Raw genomic sequence first — 15168 nt, 5'->3', positions numbered from 1 at the left:
CAATAAACAATTTGAACTTCTCAGAAAAGATATTTTTTTCCCTCTAATGAATATACAAGCTTGGTTACAGCTTAATTCAAAGATTGAATTTACTTGTTTTTTCCCCAATGTGCAGAGAGAGAGAGACCACGACAAACCGACACACAAATGACATGTTGCAAAGGGAAATTATGGACTGTGCATGAAAGAAAAGGCAGGAGGACGAACTGCTCTCTGAATTACCTCGTCGTCAAGTAACACTAATTAATTAAAAACATAAAATTAATCCAGATACTAAACTCATCAAAGGCATCAGGTGAAAAATTATTTAGGGTGCTTGTGTGAAATTAGAGCGTTTCTTTGACTGCACTTTATGTGCCCTGCCCAACCTCAAGTATATAGACTCCAATGCAAAAGTGCCTGATAGTATCGAGGTGAATTTCTAAACCACTAACTACATTTTAAATGAGTGTATTCAATTTTGCTTCATTATCTACTTGAAGAAATTTATTTACATATTTATAATTTTGATTTACAAGGCCATAAGCTTTATCCCCCTCATCTGAAACATGCTGGGGAATTCAGAAAGTTGATTCTTCCAGGCTGGATGATATCCTGATTCTCCTTTCAGAGAAACCTGTAAAGGAAAAAGATATTAATTTGAGCAATCACTAAATGTAATTTGCCTACTTCTTTCATTTCTCTAATTTAATACTGTGGTGAATTGTGACCATCCTTGTGTAATCACATTTATTGTAATAAATTATATTGGACATGAATTAAAATACCGTAAATGTACTGGCAACAATAGTGAGTGGCAGCAGAATATGCTATTAGTGACAAATGGTTATATACAGCTAGCCAAAGCTGGAAAACTTTGAGGATCCAGTGTTCGGTTGATTCATCCTATAGCAGATTCTGATATGTATAAATATATATATATTTATTTATTTATTTAAGATTTTATACATATATGTGTGTGTGTATTTATATATGTGTTATTTTAAGATCTCTTAATCTTAAATATATACATACACACTTAAGATTAAGAGATCTTAAACTAATGCCATACATTTTGTCTAAGGCTCTTCTTGGAACTTGTACAGATTATTCAACATTCAACATGACCTTAGTGGGCAACAATAGGAGGGTATGCAGTGAATAATCAGCATCTTGTTTGAGAGTCCCCTACAGAGCCAGACTAGCAAACCTTCTGTGAGAGGAGACTTTGAATAATGGTATTATATGTGAGAAAAGAGACTTTAGAATTTTCGGATGCTCCACTAGAGGCCTTGGTGGAGCGGGAGTGTCTAACAGAATAGTCATAGTATCTCACGGTATTGAAACTGGCCATTTGGCCCACTGCCTCCACACCAACCAGTGGGTATTAACCACTTCCAGTATTTACAGTATCGCATAGTCTTTTAATGCCTAGGCAATGTAAGTGCTGATCTATACACTGTCAGCAACTTCTCGTCCACCACTCTAGGAACCCATCCCTCTCCATGTGAAGTAGGATCCACTCAGGCCCCCTCTAAATCTCTTACTCTAAATCTATGTCTTCTAGTTTTATCTACCTGTAATACCGGGAAAAAAATCCTCAGTCTACCCTATGCATATCCCTCATTGTTTCCTCCATTCCAGGGAAAACATCCAGTCTCTTCAATCTCTCCTCATAACCTCATCCCAAGCAACATCTGGTTACTGTTCTCTGCACTCTCTACACTGCTATCATCTTTGGAGATTAAGTGGAGGAGAAAGCTTTGAAAAAACTGAGCGAAGGAGAGCTGCGATCCATCCAGAGAGAGTCTGACTATCCTGACAAATTCTCCAAAGGCAATGGGAACAGGTAGGCAATGGTCAGTTCCACAAGTCAAACCCCAAGAACCTGGCTCTAGTGTCAATAGAAGATTAATTACTTCACATGCATGGTCTAGGTCTTAAAGCGTTATTTTCCTCTAGTTGCAAGGCACAATTTTTCATTCTTCTACCAACCTGTTCTATAAACTTATACTGCTCTGCTGTACTATTTTTTATATTTTTATTCTAACTTGCAGTAATCTTTGTATGTCTTACACTGTAGTGTTGCCACAAAAACAGTAAATTTCATGACAGTCAGTGATATATCAGTGATAATAAACCTGAAAAAATACATAACATTCATAGCTTTACTTCACCCTCACAGCCACATCTCATCACACTTGTACAACTGTCAGCTGTTTAACCGTGATAGGCATTTCAACAAAACACATTGTACTACACTTCTTGACACATTTTCCTCTTTCTCACAGGACAGTCATTAGAGGTAGCAGCAGTGAACCTAGGGTCATGAAATAGGTAGTGTTCTTTTTAACCACTGGAGTTATCTTTGCTGAGGCTGTAATCAATGATGGGGTTAAAATGGTGGATTAAACTTGTCATCATAAATAAGTTTCTTAGCACATTACACTTCTTCTCACATCCCAGAATCTTTTCTGAGTTTCAAACTACAGCTGGTGCAAGCAATTCACTTCACCATGACACAACTCTACATTCCAGATTTCAGCTAAGTAGGAACTTCTGCTTGGCCAGGCCATGATCAGAAGAGAGTGAGGATAACAGAATGTTACTCATTTCAACTCTTGCAGTCACCAGCTGAGGGATTACATTCCATGTAATTTCAGGTGATTCTCCTGTTATGCAATTAAACCATTTGGGTAATGTACCCCAAATGATGATCTGTAACTTTGCTGGACAAATATGGCACTGACGTAGTTAACCAAGAATGTTGTTGTGAGAATAGTCATGGCTAAACCTATGAGGTTAACACACAATCCAAACTATTATTGGTTCTGTCCTATGAGAAGAATGGCCTTGACTGTTTGAAGAGGCAATTGCAGAATTTGAAAACACATATGGTATAAGAGTAAAAATGTACTTAATTTATTATGATATTTTAGGACATTTGCAGACAATTAAATTGATGACGGTATAATTAACTCACATTTTATACCAGAGCAGAAAAAGGTAAATGAAACAAATGTGTTCTGTCACACAAAGAAGCAAAAGAAGACAATTGGGCATTTCTGGGAAAATATGCTGGAAAATGTGAATTTCCTGATCTTGAGTGAAAACTGAAAATGGAGACCTCTGAGGGATTTATATCTGAGCAACTTTGACAAAATGTTCTTGAAAAGGACTGTCTGAACTAGAGAACAGGGAAATTGTTGAAGACAGACTAAAGATACTTCTGAGAAGAGAATCAAGTGGTAGAATAAGTAACTGGTCAGAACTTTGCAGTCAAAACCATTGGAGAACAATTTCCTGCCTTGCAGAGAAAAGATAAATTCAGAACAGTGCTATTATGGAGACTGCAACCAAGCCCATGGATCAGAAAGTGTAGTAATTCTGCTGTAATGTTAAAACATTGCAGTATGTGTGTAGTGTTAAAACATTGTAAGCCATGAGGAATATCCGAACATTTTGTGGAAGTATTGGTTCAGCAGAAGCAGTGTATCAAAGCTAATCAAAGCATGCAGCAAGTGTTCAAGAAGATGCCAAGATTAACAACAGTTGCAATGATCATAAGCATTTACCATTCACCATGTTTATCAGAGCACTCACGCCTCGTCAATCAATAATTAGATATAGGTAAATCTATCAATGTATGAGTGAACAAAGTAACAACGTCCACTGTTGCTCTATTCTAAATGGGCAAGGAAACACCTGAATATTTCCTTCTAACAGTACAGAAACAGAAAATATTTTTCTTTAAATCTAACAATATTTAGTCTTGGGTAATTGGGAAACGCCTTTTAGTTTCAACAGAGCATCAGTGGAGGTCAAATATGTAAAGCCATGTGCAATGTTGCTCACTGGTCAGACTGTAAAGGTCACAGTACAGCATGTTAGTTATGAGTCTGAACACGCTACCCAAAATGATGACACTGAACAAAATCAAAGCTGCAATGAAGCAAGATGTAATTCTATCACTGTGTATTACAGCAATTCAATCACAAAAATGGAAACACATCATTGAAACTGCACCCTTTCATGATATTGCATATAAACTGCAAGATTTACACAAAGTTCACGATGAGCTCATAACTGCATTTACCTCTGATCTTGTGCTCCAAGTTAATCACATTGTCATCCTGCAGTCACTAAAAGAACTATTTATAGACACTGCCCATGAAGCCCATCAAGGAGTCAAGAAAACTAAATGACTGATAAGGGATAATGTATGGTTCTCAGTAAAAGATCATTTGGTCAACAACAAAATCAACCAATGCCTGGCATGTCAATCAACCATGATGTCTATTCTGAAAGAACTAATACAAATGTTGGTGTTAGCCAAAGGTCCATCGGTTACACCAGTATTGATTTTACAGATACACGTATACTTGGATCACTACTTGCTTGTAATTGTCAGAAACCACAGTAGATTTCCCATTATACTGTATGGATTGTCCGTTTTACATCCACAAAGCCTACACTACCAGAGCTTGATTGTGTCTTGACGTTACTTATTGTCTTTTTAGCTGTGAGGATGGATAATGGACAGCTGTTTACCAGCGATGAAGTTTGCATGCTACCTCCGTTCCACACATTGTAAAGTGATACCTCACTTGTTATGTGCCAGTAATTAAGTGGATAGATTTATGTGAATACTCAAGAAAGTCATTACTTTTGCCAAAGGGCAACTTATAACACTTTTTTAAAAAACACAATAGGAATAGCACCAGATAAGTGAATTTTAACACAAACAATACATAAATATCATCTAGATATATCCCACAGTTAGCTGATCAAAATCTACTCAAACGTAACAAAGCCATGGAAAACAGCATGAAAGCAAATACAGAGAAACATATAAAATTCAGATTTATGCCATTACAGCCTGGGGATACAGTTCGTGTGAAAAGCAATAACCATACAGGCATACAACCAATCCAAATGACGTGCAGCCATTTAAAGTGACTTCCATGAAAGAGTCTATGATCACAGCATCGCAAAACATTACAGAAAATACGTTATCCTTCTAAACAGTGAAAACACCGTTCAATATTGACAAAACTAAAATGACTAACCCTAAGTTTGAAGAAGAAACTGATCAATGCCAGCCGATGACAAACTCCTCACACGTGGAAATCACTAATATTATTCACTGCATCGGGGAACCCATCTTCATATCTGGCCAACTTAACAACAGTGCCATAAAGAATAATAATATCAGAATGTTTCTTTCAAATGAGGAGGGATATTGTTATTATGTCATGTTAATAGATCTCATTTTCAAGAACACTGCATATATTTCTTTTTAAAGACTGTCCGTGGTTGTGTCATTTAAGGTAAAATTGGATAGGTATATGGACAGGAAAGGAGTGGAGGGTTATGGGCTGAGTGCGGGTAGGTGGGACTAGGTGAGATTAAGAGTTCGGCACAGACTAGGAGGGCCGAGATGGCCTGTTTCCGTGCTGTGATTGTTATATGATTATATATGGTTCTGAGTATGCTTGGCATCTCAGATGTGGCAATAAAGTGAGCAGCCATTCTTTCCATTTTGCTCAACAATGAAAATAAAAGAAGTATGTTTGGGCCCTTACAATCAGAAAAGAGAGTTTATAATGGCAAATGATGAAATGGTGGGCAATTAAAAAATTACTTTGTGTCTTACTTCATCCAAGATAAACAATTCTTTCCAGATGTATCAGTGAATTAAAGATCTAGCAAGAAAAAGAACAGAGTATTACTCAAAACTAGGAGCAGAGAAGCTTGCGGACATGAAAGCTGGTAAATCTCAAGGACCTGATGATTTATTACCCAGAACTTGAAGTTGGTGGCTAGAACCCATATAGTTTGGTGTGTATGTCAACAATTTGGTTATCACTACAGGAGTGTATGATTAGTAAGTTTGCAAATGATAGTGAGGAGGATTTTCATATAAATCATTTGTTGAGATGGGCAGAGCAATGGCAGGTGGAATTTAATTGTGATCAGTGCAAAGTGATGCACTTAAGGAGGACTAATAAGGCTACACATCAGGACTGATAAGACCCTCAGAATGATTAACAAACAGGAGGAACGTGAAATACAAGTCCACGATCCTTTAAGGTGGTAGCACAGTTAGAGGAGATGGTAGATAGTGCATGTGAGATCCTTAACTTTATTAGCTAAAGCACAGAATAAAAGATCAGGGAAGTTAAATTACAATTTTACAGAAAATTGATTAGATTGCATCTGGAGAACGGTGTACTGTTTTAGTCAGCACAATATAGGAAGGATACGATTGCATTGGAGAGGGTGCAAATGAGGTTCACCAGAATTTTGTTTGGATTGGAGTTATTTCCATTGCTAGGAGAGAATACATAGCCCATGTTTGTTTTCCTCTGAGCAATGGATGCCGAGGTAAACTGTACCGGTGGGGTGGGTGATGGAGATCTATCAAATTCTGAGATGAATAGCTTGAATAGAAATTTTCCTATATCAGAAGTGTATAAAACTGAAGGATGTAGAAAGTGTAAAAAAGTATAGTTGGATCCAAGGATGAACTTTTTCACCCAGAGTATGGCTGGAATTTGAAGCACACATGCCAGAGTGTGTGATGGAGGCAGGTACTAACACAACTTTGATAAGCTCATGAATTGCAAAAGCATAGAAGGTTATGAACTAAGGGCTGGTCAATGGGACTAGTATAAATGGGTACTTGATGGCAGCCTGAATATGATGGGCTGAAGAACCTGTTTCTGTGAAGTATGATTCTATGACCGAAAGCCAGAAGAGTGATTTCTTCTCCCATCATTGGTGAATCTTTGGAATTCTCCACCTAAGAGGACTGTGCAAGGCCAGTAACTACTTTCAAGGCAAGGGTCAATGAATCTGTGAATATTAGTTACATCAAAGGCAAAGAGATAGTGCAGAAAAATAGTCTGGATTAAAACATTAACCATAATCTTTTTGAATAGTTGAGCTCTAAAAGAATTATTTAGGTTGTGCACTCCTATTCCTTCTCCTTCTCCACATGGTTTGCAGCTGCCTGTCGTGTTGCAGACTACCACAAATTTTGAGAGCCTCCTTATCAAACATTATAATACTCTTCCAAAGTAGCTTCTTGTTCATAGTCTTAGAATGCCAATATCTGCATCATCATAGCTACCGCCTCTGTAGGTTTCAGCATGCTATCCATGTGTGTGTAGATTTCACATCAAGGTTAAGAGAAGGCATAAACAGGAGCAAAGAACTCAAAATGGAGCACTGCATCATGATCTGCCTTCTCTGTACGAGCTGCATGTGACTAACACAATCACCAACATAACTGCTCCTTGATTTGTGCCTTAGACATCGTTTAGGTGTGATTATTCATATTGTGCCAGTTCAAATATGATGGCAGTCAAAAATACATGCTAATATTTTTGGCCATAACTTACAGTAAAGCCATAGTTCCTGTTCAATGTTTATAAATATTTCACAACTGCATTAACCAACAAATCTCCAATTAGAAAACTGGAAAGCTTAATAACTGTTTCCCAAAATTTAGTTTTAAAATATTTTAAAATAGCTAACATCCGAATGCATAGCTTCTTTTAATTTCATGTGAAGAAAATCCAGTGATAGTTTTCAATTCTATATTTCCATTGACATAGTCATCACTTTGTCAATAAAAAGTCTGAATGCCATTCAATATCTAATCATTCTATAACATAGCTTGCGAACATTAAATAAATCTTGATGGCATCTTGCACAATGGACAGCTCTAGCTTTTGTCTAGATTTTTAAAATAAGTAAAAAACCTCTTATGTAAAAAGCTCTCTCTACATCTAACATTAATTTCAAAACATCCTGTAAGACAGAAATATTCTTAAGGCATGTCAGTGAATCTGCCATTTTCAATGACAGTTTGTTCTTAGTGACAACTTTAAGCAGGCAGTAGACATTACTTCTGGATTCATCACAATGCTGTAGGCTCATTTTGGGGGGAAATCCAGGTTCCAAACATTTTCAGAGGAAGACATTAAACTTCCTGGAGTATTCCCCCCAGCATACCCTAACGAGTGCTCCGGGCACTCAGAATTCTCCCAACAGGGCCTGTCAAGTTTTCTGATGGATGCAACAGACATATCCTAATTGAAATTTGTGATTTTAATTATAACAACGCCAATTCTTAATAGACACATTTCTTGACAGACGATCCAGATTTTGTTTTGTGGTGCAGATAAATGTGAATGAAGGAAACATTTAGTAGAAGATTTTAAATGATTTCCATTTAAAGTAATGGATTATACTAAACTCCTTTTTTTTAAGAAAACATGTCCAGCAGCAGAAAAATAAGCAGAAAATAATTGAACATAAATAATACTAATTAAATGTATTTTGTAAAATAAAAATTAAAAAACAGTAATACAAGAGTGACACCACTCTGTGTGCATGTGCGTGTGTGTGTGTGTGTTTACTATTTTGGATATGAAGAGAAAACTTACCTTGAAATCCAAGATACTTAAGAGTAACAAATAAAAAGCTGTGCAGGATTATCAGAGCAATGGAACTTTACAATGGAAACGGGAAGGTGGTGATCCTTCAGCATCTGCAATTATTTTACCATAAATACTGAAATGATCTGTGCAACGACTACTGCACAGATTTCATGCATCCATGATGCATTTGGAATCAGGCAACTGGAAAGGGCCTTGAAACATCCTTATCAATGAAGGCATTTAAAAACATTTAACATTTTTGTTAACAGAACCATGTCCCATCTATCAAAGGCCTAATGCTTATGTTCTTGTGTATAATATGATGCAGTAAAAGAAATGCTCATGCTGTGAAAATATTCTCCGTTGTTGACCAGCAATGTGACATAAAGATGCATAAACTACAACATTGGTGTCACATTCTGGCATTGCTATAAGCAAAAATAGAATTAGGTTATATTTGGTGCCTAGTTTGAAGTTCTCTAATAATAGGCCAATGAGTTATACACGGGTATTAAGTCATGTCAGTGTGACTTATCTGCTATGTTTAAGAATATGTGACTTGCACTTAGCTACCATTCAAACAGCAGATTTTATGCAGCACCATTTTATCCTGCACAGTTTAAATTGAATTCTGTTTGATACACATAGTTCCCTGAAGGAAAACAGAGTTAATAATTTTCAAGTGCAGTAATTAAGTAATAATGGACAAGTAGGAGTGTAATAGGTTATAAGTGAAAATAGCTGGCTTTATTGACTCAAGCTGCCAATTCTCAATTACAACTGTTGCATTCCTTGACTACATTCATGATCATCATTATCTGGTAAAGGTAAACTAAAATCTGAAATAGCAGAATGCATTCTTTTCTGACAATCTTGCACAAGATAGCAATGCAAACATTAGTCTAATTTATTTTGGCAATGAGATTATTTTTCCCCTTTAGGTATTCTACCTGTATTTCCTCTTTAGATATCTTCCCTTGCTATTCCAACTATTCAATGCTACTGCAAATATCTTAACCCAAAAGGCTTACATTACTTGGAATTGTACATAAAAAAGTGATATAGGTATTATAGAAAATGCACTGGCTCCATGAAGATGATCCATATCTTTACTACTCATGCTAACACATTCAGGGCAATTATGGGCTGTTTGTTGGAGTGGGGGTGTATTTCATAGAGGCTGGTAGAAGTTGCATATGATCATCAAAATCACATTAAGCACCCGAACATAAGTGTCTATGTGTCTAATATGTCTTCTGAGCTGCCCTAACTGAAGGAGCCACATTTAAATTTTCATTCACTATTTCGGCTCCATTGGGTTAGAATGCTATTTGGGTATTTACTACAGTACCACCTCCTTTGATACGCACCAGAATTTTGTTTTAGATATGTTCTACAGACCTCATATTTTTGTCGCAACTTTTCTGTTCTTTTCATTTAAGGTAAGTATTAGCATTGTATTAGGTTTTTCTGTGATAGAGAACACCGCTATGTTCTTTTCGTTGCATCTAGTGCAGAATCAATGCCATATTATCATGTAACCTCAGTCATATGTGTCCTTCAGAGATTAACATTTCTTCCACTGACCTTCAGTTACTGGTGATAGTCAAGGGGATACAAATTAGAGCAAAATTTAAATGATGTATGATTAAATTAATTTAAGGTGGATATCATACAGTAAAACAGCATTGGATGAAAACCGAAGCTGAATATTTTTTTTAGTCATTCCACCTGTCCTAAAATCCATGCAATTGTTCCCTTAGGTGCACTCCCAAGAGTCCATTATTGCCACCCAATTGCACCTTTTTCTGCATGAGTTCTACAAAGGTTCCTTGATTGAAATACACAAACATTTCTTCCATTTGCTGGCTGGAGTCGAGTCAAATTCTTTAGTGTGCACTTTGTGAAGCTAAGCAATGAAAAATAGCTTTGAAAGTAATTTCTACAGAAAGGATTTGGAGGAAAAGTCTTATAAAAAGCTCTTATTAGTTAATGTTATCCCATGACTGGGTCCCTAAATTTTAAATGTATCACCAGTAAGTGTAGGTAAGCGGAAGAAAGGTTAATTTCTGCACAGGTACTGTTTGAATTGTGGAGATAATAAAATTTATTACCTTTTGTGCAAACAGCAGGGTTGAAAACTGAAGCCCATTAAAAGCAGTCTTTTATGTTTGTATTTAACTGGATGACTGAGTCACCATTAGTTGCTTAAGCAAAATAAAAGCAGCTCTGAGAGTTACTGAAATGCTGTAAGGAGGGATACAGAATGGGGGCTGAAGTGGGAATGGACCCATTTATACAATGGTACCAGCAATGATTCAGTATTACCACTCTCACCTAGAATCAGAAAGTTCTGGGTTTAACATTCACTCCATGCTGAATACTCCATTTTACGTACCAGGGGAGCTTTGCACTGTTAGATGTAGAGTTATTATAATTGTAATAAACAAGAAAGATAAGGTACTATATTTTATTAAGTAATTAATATCCCACAGCACTCAAATGCTGCCCTGATCATTTTTATCATGCATCCAGCATAACAGAAGTTAGATCAAATACAAACTACAAAATTGTACCTTGTATTCCGCCCAGGCAGTCTACAACCCAATGGTAAGAACACTGAATTTTCTAAATTCAAGTAACCTGCATTCTTATGTTCCTTTCACACTCTTTCTGATCTGCCTTCCCTTCTCTCACTTCCCTTCCTCTCAATTTTCCCACTCACCAGCCCCCTTTTACTCATTTCCTTTCCACTCTCCTGCCTGCTTCTATCTGCCCATCACTGGTTTCTTATCTGGTTCCATATATCACCCTGCTTATCAGATTCCCGAATCTGCACTAAAGTTATCTGCACAAATTACCTTTCACCCTCGTCTCAAACTCCACCCTCCTGGCTACTTCTACCCATCATCTCTCTCCTCAACAGGTTCTACACATCACCTAGCGGCTAGGTGATGCTCTCTCCTCACCTCTTTATGCTGGATATCTTCCCCTTGCACTCTCAGTTCTGATGCAGGGTCTCTCACCCATACCATCCACCATCCCTCAGCCTCCACAGATGCAGCCTGACCTGCTGAGTTCCTCCAGTAGTTTCTCCAGGTTCTAGTAACTGCTGTCTCTTGTGACTATCTAACTATATCTAATGGGATAATTTCCAGGACTACGTTATTCATATTCGGGCATTTAGCTGTAATTTCCAAGATCAAGGTAGTACCAATACTTTGCAAATACTTAATTGGATATAGAGCTGATGGGGCATCCATGCGTCTCAGTTAACTTTATTTACAGAGGCCATGAGTGATGAGACGAATAAATAATTTGCTATGCTGAATGAACAAATTATCATCCAGAAAGATAAGTAAACTACTGCTTTGTCGTTAAACACTTACTATCAATATCAATATGAACTCAAATTAGATCATTTTTATAGTGGTCGATTAAGAACAAAGCCAGAGGAAATGTATTATTAATAATCATCTTACTGTTGATGTAGGTAAACAACCTTTAATGAATAAGATGGTTAGATGTAACTACAGGAGTTGGCCTTCAGCACCTTATTGAAGTTGATTATGGTGTTCTGCCTCTGCAGATCTTAATTCTGTATTCCATAACAATCTCCTCTTACAAAAAATCTAGAAATCATATTTTTGACATTTTCAATTGGCCAAGATTCAACTGTTTTTTGGAGGAGAGAGTATCTTACTTCAACCTTCCTTGGCATGAAAAGATCAAAACTCACTGGCTATCCTGCCTCCACGGAGAACCAATGGCACTTAATGGTATTTAATTTTAAACAAGGACAAGAGTATATTTTTGGCTGGAAGACTGATTGCTGAGAACAGCCCAGGGAGAGAGTTGAGAGAAAAATCAACTGAAGAAGTTCACATACATGTAACTATCAGTTTGGAAGGTAAGTGTTGCTATGGAGATGTACCTTCCACTTCCACTATGTTGTAAATGGATGGCAAGGACAAAATCTAGCCACAGGATTTTCAACTGAGAAGAAGATAAGGATTAGCAATAGAGGAAAATCTGGAAGTTAAGTATTGTAAGCAAGTTAATAAATATTGAGGATGGTTTTCAATCTGTCTGTCCATTACTGCAGAGGTGTGTAGCCAGAGTGCTGCGGAGATTGAATGCACAATTTGTGTCCGATCAGTGTCGACTTCTGCTGTGTTTGGACTCCATGGAGGGTAGGGAGGTCCACCTGTGAAAACAGGACATGTAATCTATTACTGGGGTGTTGCCTAGGGATCTGGATTCAATCGCTGAAGTTTTGGATTTATTTACAAATCAGATTGCTCAAATGAAAGGACACAGGAGACCTCCAACAGGATCAGGAAAGCCTGAGAAACAGGCAGCAGATTCTGTGTCTGCATGTGGCCCCCAAAAAATCCATAGGGTAATGGGGGGGGGGGGCCCTCACCAACTATGTACTTTATTATGTTAATCCTGCTAATATCAGTCAGGGCCAGGCCAGAAGGGCAAGGATGATCTCACTGGTTATGCTGGAACTGTAGCTCATTGACATCCTGAGCTCTTTATATCACAGTAAAAAGTAAAGTAGTGTGTATGGAAAAAAAAATTGGCATCCTATTGTTCCCTTTCTGTCATTGTCATAAATCAAGGGAATAATTATGTAAAATAAAGTGGAAAGTATTTTACTTCTTAAGTTATAGATTCTGGAATTATTGAAGCATTTTATTTAAATAGCAGTGCAAAATTGGATTGAGATAATAAAAAAACTATGAAAGCCTCAGGCAACATTCCTCTTATACAAAAGCACATGACTAGACATAGCTGGTGTAATATTAACAAGAGCAGTGAATTCAAGAAAGCACATGTCCCTATCATGAATATTCATACCACCTTCTAGCTTTAATGACATATAAAGAATAGTCATGATGCTAAAGCTGCAATATATTACATTTACAGTTTCTAATGATCTACAATTTACATATATCAGTATAATAATAAATTTACAGCACTTTTCCAGTAAGCTCAAGTTGTAGATAAAGAGAGAAAAATCTATTCAAAACCTTACAGATCCCACATGCCTTTAGCTGGTTCTGTTAAACAGGATATTTTAATTGGCAGGATTCTGTGGGGATTACTGTGGACCTGGGCTGAAAACTGACTCAGACAGGAACAGTTGAGAATAACTGTGCTAAAATCAAACTTTTGATTTAAAAGGTTGATTTGGATCCATTAACAGAGATTTCTGTGAGATCCCATTAATTTCTGTTGCTTCCTCTCATAAATACAGCACTGGCTGCCAATAAGATGTGTGAAGCAAATATCACTTCCCACGGAGCAAATTGGCAAGTTGAAATGTCCCATGGACATAAAACGGAACACAGTTCAATCAGATTGACCAGCGTAACATGAACATATACAACAACTTCCATTTATATTGTGTTTTCAGTGGCGTAATGGTGTCCCTCTCCTTACCAAGTCATTATCAAACAAAATAATGACATCAGATTAAGTTACCATTTTAAGGTAACTTGAACAAGAGTCTGGTCAGAGCTAAGTTCAAGAGGTTTCTCAAATAGCTAGTGATGTTATTTTGAAAAAAAAAATTCCAGATCTCAAGGCCTTGCCAACTGGGGCATTTTTCATTTCAGGAATACTCACGTTTCCAGAATTCTCCCGCAGGGATGGTGGAAGTTGCAGCAAGAAAGACAGCAAAGCAACAAAAGCATTTAAAAGATACAGCAGCAGTGATGATTGGTGAAGAAGACAATGTGAGCTAGGATGCTGCACAGAATTTTTTCTGCAGAAAAATTGGGAAGAGTGTGTTAAGTCTGGAGAGAACAAAGGCTTGAGTGTTTGGAAAGCATAGATTGAAAATAGAGCCATGTGGGGTGTAACAGAGTTAGTGGAAAAGGGACAGTGCTGACAGGAATTAGAACAGAGAGTGGCAAGCCAGATGGTTAGCTGTGATGTGAGGTGAGCTGAAAGGATTGGTGAAATATACAGATGAGCAATAGAATCTCTTGAGAAACAGAGATCATTTATGTTGGGCACAAGAATATAGATCAAAGTATTTTTTAAATGCTGAACTGAAACTGTACAGCAGCTCTTTAAGTTCTGAAGTACAGGTATCACCACAAACAGGTAGACAGTTACAAAAGTAATTTAAAAAGGTGTGTGAAATATTACCCTTCATATCAAGAGTGCTGGAATGAAAAAAAGAGTGAAAATTACATCACAACAGTTCTGGGTATTGCACTTCAGTGTGATTATTTGGCCTTGAAAGAGATGCAGTACAAATTCATCAGAATGACGCCTGGACTATATTATGTGGATAGGTATTAAAGACGAGGCATGTATTCCCTTGCGAACAGTAGATTGAAAGGTAATCTAATTCAAGTATTTATAAAGAATTTGTAATCACATAGCGCCTTTCACAACTTAAGGAAATCCTATACTGACAGCGGTTCACACAAGCACAGTTATAGTTGCTGTGTGAGGGGATATGCACAATTTGAATGTGTGTAGCTTTCATCGGATCAGATTTATTTATTATCACTGATATACTGTATGACATGAAATGTGTTGTTTCGTGACAGCACTACAGTGCAAAAGGCAAAAATCCATAAGTTCTAAAATGAATAAATAGTGTAACAAAGGGATTAATGAGGTAATGTTTATCTTCATAGTGTTCATAAATTCCAATAACTAACAAATTATCTGTTTCTAACCATGTAGTTGGAAGCATTATTATTGGCTATAA

The 15168-nt window shown here is 37.0% G+C and overlaps 1 long non-coding RNA gene across 1 annotated transcript in view; it reads left to right on the top strand.

Moving 5' to 3' along the window:
- Nucleotides 1–15168, top strand: part of LOC132402828 (uncharacterized) — a 238734-nt gene that overhangs the window by 102280 nt on the left and 121286 nt on the right. The window lies entirely within an intron of this gene.

Source organism: Hypanus sabinus, chromosome 12 (genome assembly GCF_030144855.1).
Source record: "Hypanus sabinus isolate sHypSab1 chromosome 12, sHypSab1.hap1, whole genome shotgun sequence".
NCBI classification, from domain to species: domain Eukaryota; kingdom Metazoa; phylum Chordata; class Chondrichthyes; order Myliobatiformes; family Dasyatidae; genus Hypanus; species Hypanus sabinus.
The sequence above is the reverse complement of the archived record's forward strand: the minus strand, read 5'-3'. Positions and strand labels throughout refer to the sequence as shown.